Source organism: Sprattus sprattus (assembly GCF_963457725.1).
Source record: "Sprattus sprattus genome assembly, chromosome: 9".
Taxonomy (NCBI): Eukaryota; Metazoa; Chordata; class Actinopteri; order Clupeiformes; family Clupeidae; genus Sprattus; species Sprattus sprattus.
Genome location: NC_137928.1, coordinates 16,415,909 through 16,423,408, shown reverse-complemented (window position 1 = coordinate 16,423,408; position 7,500 = coordinate 16,415,909). Strand labels below are relative to the sequence as shown.

Sequence of the window (7,500 nt, the reverse complement as noted above, 5' to 3'; positions counted from 1 at the left end):
GACTGCAAGGGCGAGGGGGAACGAAGCCATATGGCCCATCTGTCTAGCTGAACTGAGCTGAACAGTGGACGTCATTGGCACGTGTGGTGTCAGAAGCCACTAGCTGTGGCTAGCGATGAACACACACCATGGAATCTCTGTAGAGAGGAAGTACACCCAAGCGCATCATGAAGCACTGCTATAGTCCTGAAACACCTGCCTGCCTGCATCCACACACGTCCTACGCATGCAAATAGGCATTATTGCAACCACCTCCGGATTATCCCCCTCTCCACTGCCTCTTCCACACACTCTTACTGCAGGCCTGTTAGGTGTAGTTCAAATTAACAGCAGCCTTAATTAAAAGACTTCTGCATCGGAGCTTGTGTTTAGGTTATCAGCTCTGTAAGAGGATTCACCAGGGTCTCGTGCTCAAACTGGGCCGTGTAAGCATGTGTCACAGACAGTGAGGGCTGTGAATAAAATAACAATCTAGCACAACTCCTCTGTTTCCCAAGTCTCCTGTATCCTGACCACAGGGGGGCCCTCCGAGAAGAGATCAATGGCTGTCGCACTGGGTCTGTGTGTGCGTGTGTGTGTTTGTGTTTGTGTGTGTGTGTGTGTGTGTGTGTGTGTGTGTGTGTGTGTGTGTGTGTGTGTGTGTGTGTGTGTGTGTGTGTGTGTGTGTGCCCGCACGGGGAGCAGAGCAGTAGATTCTGGGTTGCGGTCGCCCCATTCTCTCTCCTGCCTCCCCGTAGAATTGATCTCTGGGATAAATTTGCACTTTTCTATTTATGGGCAGCCCCACTGAGATCCTTCATCTCCGAAGCAGAGTGTGCGGAAAGGAAAACCTGCACATGGCGTCTGTGAAAGCACTGCACCCCTGGGACGGCAGAGTGACACAACCAAAGATGGAGATGGAGAGATAGAGAGAGAGATAAAGAGAGAAGGGGGAGGGGGGAGGGGGGGAAGAAATGAAACAAAGGTAGAAAGAAAAGTAAGAAAGGAAAGAAAATAATTCTATGTAGCAGCGACACGCAGCGCGTGTGTGCGCAGGTAGAGTGAATAATGACAACATGGCGATCCAGGTGCTACGACTCTTCTGCTATCCCCAGTGGGACCGTCAGCCTCTGAGATTGATTAGCTATGCCTGGTGGCTGGCTCTGACGTTGATTGATCTGGCCTGCTGCTGAGGCTCGCTCCTGCTGGGAAGGGCAGGCGTGTGATGAAGAGGCAGAGGACAGAGATGAGAGACGGCGGGGATCAGCAGCAGTAGCAGCGTGACTGGGCAGCTTTCTCAGAGCATTAAAAAACGCCGCCGCTATTTTTTTACAACTATTATTAGAGTCTACCGCAGAGGTCACCCAATTCATAGCTGTAGTACTACAGAGTAATGGTGGTATTTCTAGTAATAATAGCAACACAACTCAATAGCTGTGGCTATTGATGCGATGAAAAGTGATGTAATGTAAGGTAACCACAACAATACACAACTATTGACAGATGGATTCTGTGTAGTAGCTTAAGGGCTAATCAGTAGTCAGAGGAAGTCCTTATTACTAAGTTACGGCAGCTGAACATACAGTGCTGCTAAGAAATATGGAGGGTTTTATTGTAAGACGTCTATATGTCAAAGATTACTGTTAGACTGTGCATAGTGTTGCTATTTATTTAGACTTTTTGACAACGTTAATAGAGTTAGCCAGAAGTTTTTTCACCTCAGTCATTGTGACTGATGAGTCACAGTCTCATTAGTCTCCACGTCACAGCTATTCATTTGATAATGAGGGTGTAAAGGCATGTTTCTCTGTTTATGAGTGTGTGGTGTGCAAGTGAGTGTGTGTGTGTGTGTGTGTGTGTGTGTGCCGACAGAGGTCGGGTGACTGAGCAGCACTCAGGCACAGACTGGCACTAGGGCATTACTCAGCCCCCAGCTATGTACAGCGTGTGTGTGTGTGTGTGTGTGTGTGTGTGTGTGTGTGTGTGTGTGTGTGTGTGTGTGTGTGCGCGTGTTCGTATGTGTACGTGAACTTGTATGTATGTTTGTGCGTGTGTGTGTGTGTGTGTGTGACGTCACACGTGGAAAAGCAAACAAAACAGCCACAGGGATTACAGGGTGCTGGTCCCCCCTCAAGACACCCTGTCACCAGCCACTGATCCCCGCGGGTCAGGCCACCAGTCCAGCTGATGTATGTCACAGGCTGGGCCTCCTGCTCCCACACCATGGGAATTAATGCTAGCATAGCGCACAGCTATCTATAGGCCAATTTAAGCTCCGCTCTCTCTGCCTCTCTCTGTTGCTGTCTGTCTGCAGTTGTCTCGCTCTCTCTCTCTTTCTTCTTCTCTCTCCGTCTCTGTGTGTCGACATCTCTCTCTGTTGCTCTCTGTCTGTGTCTCTCTGTTTCTTGTTTTCCCTTTCTTTCTCTGCCATCTTTCTCCCTCACTCTCACATTGTGTCTCTCTGTCTGACTCTGTCTTTGTGTGTGTGTGTGGGTCGTCTCTCCCTCTCTCTCTCTCTCCCCCTCTCTCTCTCTCTCTTTGTGTATTCTTAGAAGTGAAGCCTGTGTGGTTCCTCACAACAGCCTGTGATGCTATCATGATAAATTACTGCGGTGGCTCCCAACGCACTTTGCTACATTTCCACTTATCCTCCAAAAGCACTTCAGTAATGTATTTTACTGGGGGTGATTTCATCCTGTATTTACTGCCGCCATTCCTGATGCACAGCTTGATGCAAGCCTTTGATTAATTATCCGGTAATCATCGCCCAATTTGATCGCCCTAAACCATATGTTTGTTGTTACCCGTCCCGGCCCTCAGGACCTCAAACCCCTTCACGAGTTGCTACCCGTGACCCATACTTTAAGGTGCCATATATCTTGATTGCAGCCTTGCCGACAGGGGTTATAGTTAAAAGAGTTTTTTGGTAACACGATGCCCGAATCGGGCTTAGCCGCTAATCCCGGTCACGTTGCTCCGGTGCGCTATCTTCCACAGCAGCGGTGACCTGAAGATGCCCTGCCCGAGGCATAGGCACTTCCTGTGGGGTCTGTACTGCCTGTCCCAAGGGGTCCCAGATAGCTGTTTAGTGTCATGGGCATGTTAGCTGGCATCTGGGATGGAGATTATACCCACTTGTGGAATGTCTTAATATCATGTGTTTGTAAATTAATAACATACATGAAAAGTGTGTTATTAATTGTTCTTCGCTCTGCTGTTCTGCTTTTGTAGCCCATAATGCTTGTACTGGCTGCTTCTAAAGCAACGGCTCAAATTACGGCGATTTACTGGACAAGGAATCAACAAAGTCTAACCTGACCAAAGCTAATCAAGCCCTCACTGCATTTCTGGTTTGGAGTTCAGTTCTAAAATTTGATTTCATTTCTGTGTCCACCCTGTCAAATGCTCAAAATATGTTGTTCCTCAGATTTGGAGCCCCACACTGGCTCAATGAACTGTTAAATAGAAACCCAATGCTACTCCGCCCATTACTCATAATTGTTAAAATGCCTTATGCGCAACCTTCACCGCAAAGACAGAGAAACAAAACTCTCAAATCCAAAACAACCATAGCAACCCACAAAACACAATAAATTGATTTGGCTAACCTACAAAAAATAGAAATAAAAAAACAAAACAATAAAAACCATGAGAAACGGTTGAAAGGCAAACAAACAGGAAACTAATTGCGGGCCGCCAGTTAGATGTAATATAGCAGCGATTCATCTTTCAGTTAGAAAAGCTTAGGCCTCAGCTAAGCAGATTAGAAGGGAGAAATCAGTAATGTCGATAATGCGTGGGGGGGGGAGGGGAGAGAGAGGGAGGCGGCCGGGTTTGGAGGGGTATTAAATACTGAAAACCGCAATCATGGTGTGGGATTAAGACAAAGCTTTAATATTGTGCCACGCTTTTCTCACACAGACAGGCAGGCTACGAGGCAAGATGAGTGGTGAGGACACGCTAAAGTCAGTGTCCACTCACTCTCTCTGTTTCTCTCACACACACAAATAAACACTCTTTCTTTCTTTCTCTTCATTTTGCTCTTTCTTTCCCCTCTCACATATACTTAATTTCTTTCTTTCCGTCTCTGTCTCTCTCTCTCTCTCTATCATTATCTTTCTCTGTCTCACTCTCTGTTTCTCTCTTCTCACACAGACAGGCCAAGTTTGCGTTTTCTCTGAGCTCACTAACTTGCATCATTCCAAACAGAAAAAAGAAACACATGCCTTCTCTGGACCTCTGTGCTCATAGCGACGCACACTCACTCTCACACACACACACACACACACACACACACACAGTCACACACAAACACACACACTCACACACTTCTCTAGACATCATCCTTCTCCACAGGCAGGCTTGTGGATTCTGTTTTTAAATTTTTCTCTGCAAAATATACTGCTGTGAAAATGCCAGCCCTCAAAGCCATCCCGTTAGTATTGTATTCATCCGGTTCCTGCTGCGATTGCCTTTCTAGAATCTCACGATGACACCAAGTGACCTCTCTCTGATTTGGACCAATTCTGACAGCTCTGCGAGTATCCCGTTTCATTTGGGTCTGTGACCACTGGGAAGTAACGGCCAAGGAAACGCAGCCTATTTTGGGTTCAAAGACTTTAAAACATCTCATCGCTTACATTTGTCTTTGCATACTGTTTACAGTGTTAAAAACTTGGCCGACTCTCCTTCTGCAATTGGCTGCAGTCAAAGACTTTAGGAACATTTCAAAGCCCAATCTCCAGGTCCCGCTGAGCGACTCCTTCACTCTCATATTCAGGGCACTGCAACCAATATTGCTCGGGCCGCCATGTCACATCAACAATCCCCCTCTTTTCCCTTTTTTTCGTTGTTTATCATTGAGAACACTTTTTTTTCTTTCTTTCTCAGGCTGCAAAATGGAGGCAGTGCACTATCTCTCTCTCTTCTACTGGCCGAGTGCAAGGTCACGGTGAAATATGGCTGTCATTTTCCGGTTAATGCAGAAGGAGCCTATATTTGGTAGAAGGCGCAGCCGATAAATCTCCCACTGCTGCGGTAATGAATTGGGGCCTTTCTCGGCCAGTAGTGCTGTGGCCAGCTAATTGCCTGTGAATTAAATGCCGCTGCGGCACTAACGCTTGGGAAGTATTGTGTTGATGGCTTCTCCTTCTCCGTCTATCTATGTCAGCAGCAGCAGCTGCAGTAGCTGCAGTGACGTGTCCGTCTAAGGTCTGCAAGGCTTTCACCTCTGTCACCCTAATTTAGAGACTGGCTACCCCCCCATCAACACCATCATCTCCATCACCAGCACCATCACCGGCACCACAGTGGCAGTCTCAGAGAGGCAGCTCTTCAGGCCAGCACATGGAGAGCCACACAGCAGGTGGACGCTTTCATTCGCTGCCCAGGGAAAAAACACAGGCAGGCCGGTTACTCATTAGCATACAGATGCCCTGTTCATGGCGGAGGAGGAAGGGCCCCACATCCCCACCACCACCGCCGCCACTCTGATCGTCCACTTCACTGCACCCTCACACACACGCACACACACACACACACACACACACACACACACACACACACACACACACACACACACACACACACACACACACACACACCCTCTCTCTCTTTTACATACAGACACACACGCATTCTCTTTCACACACACACACACACACACATGCACACCACAGGTCCTCCTGAAAATGCCCTTATGCACCTGTGTGTTTTTGCTATGACAAAGATAGAGAGAAAGAAAGAGAAAGAGAAAAAAAAGAGAGTGAAAAGAAAGATAGAGAAAAAAGAAAGATGGAGAAAAAAGAAAGATAGAGAAAAAAGAAAGAGAGGAGGAAAAGAAAGATAGGGGGAAAAGGATGGAAGGGGGAAAGGGCCTCATAGCCACCTCATTATTCCTCCCTCTTTCTTACAGATTTTTTAAACTGCTTACACACACATTTTTACGTGTCAAGCAACTTCTGAAACCTGTCACCCAAACATCAGAACCCTTCACCACATCTGCAGGACTATAAGCTAATTCCCAGCCTTTCACTCAGATTCCACTGTCATAAAACATTTTATGCAACATAGTTCACTTTCTTCTCATTGAACACTTGGAGAGGACATGCTTTTGATGTGCTGTAACAAGACCCAAATGGGAGGCTGGGTACAGTCTCACCGTCTTTTTCTATGCATCACTTTCATAGGGTCAATGTTGATTTTTTTTTCTTATATTTCTTACATAGCCATTATAAAATATTGTGTATAATGTGTTTCCATGGTGAAATACTGTTTTAGTAATGCACTCTACTATAAAGGTCTTTGTTACGGCTGCTACACTCTGCACCCTGAATTGCCTGACTAAATATATTTCGGTTTGCTCTAATTACCTTTTCTTTAACTCTTTTGTATATTCCAGCACTGAAAAACTGTGTTTTGAAAAACTGGAAAACAAATTGTGAAATTACTCTATTTGTTTATTTATTTATTGTATGTATTGTAACCAAATTTTTCAAATGTGTCTCTCTCTCTCTCTCTCCCTCTCCTCTCTTTCTCTCTCTTCTCTCTCATTCTCCCTCTCTCTGTGTCTTGTCTTCATAAACATTCCTTTCCGTCCCCGCCGTCTCTGTCTCAAGGCCCTATCATCACAGAGTTAGTGTTGCACGAAAGGGAGGTGCACCCCTGGCCCAGGTATCTCCACCACACCACACCATACAGCACAGCACAGCACAGCACCGCTCTGCTCCTCCGCATCTCCCAGGAGGCCCTGGGGCCTGCTCTGCGGTAGAGGAGAGCAGAGGGGAGCCCTGGGATAGAGGTGGCCTGATGGCCTGCTCAGCAGCGGTGGAGAGCAGAGGGGAGTCTGACACAGAAACAATGCTCTTTTAGAGTGCACCCTGGGCTCAGCCCTCACTTCCTCGCCGACACCCTATAAAAAACTCTCCCCCCCCACCCTCTCTCACTTTATCTCTCCCTTTCCCTCTGTCTCTCCCTCTCTCTCTTTCTCTCTCTTTGTCGTTTGCTCACTCCCTGGTTTCCTTTTCTAACACGGAGCGAGTCACGCAGGAAACTCACAGCGGGGGGGGGGGGGGACTAGACCAGGAGAAGTGGAGGAGAAGAGGAGGAAAAACATCTCTATTCTGAATGGGCAAGTTTTCTCTGGAGCCATGCAAGGCCAACGTAAACACTAAGTGAACCTGCGCAGGGGCAGCGCACTGGGCCATCGACCCACTGCAGCCAGCGCAGGGCGGCGCTGGGTAGTCCCTGTCCTAGCATGTAACTGAAGCGGTGATAAAGGCCATGTGTTATGGCCTGATGCCCAAAGGTGACGTCCTCCTCATATGATTCCCATTGAGGAGAGGAGACAAATGGCTTCTGGGAAAAGGAGGTTACTTTTCTCTTTTGACAGCCAGAGTGTGGGAGAGAGAAACTGCATTTACATTCTTCCGAATTGAGAGGTGTCGAAGGACACGCATGCACAAATACATGTTTTTTTAAAATGTTTTCTCTTGTCTGTAACAAAAAGACATGGGATGGCGT

General features: G+C 47.1%; 1 protein-coding gene across 2 annotated transcripts in view; it reads right to left on the bottom strand.

The window, feature by feature from the left end:
- Positions 1-7,500, bottom strand: part of nova2 (NOVA alternative splicing regulator 2) — a gene marked incomplete at its 3' end in the record, with an annotated part of 60,078 nt that overhangs the window by 44,748 nt on the left and 7,830 nt on the right. The gene's annotated exons all lie outside the window — the stretch shown is intronic.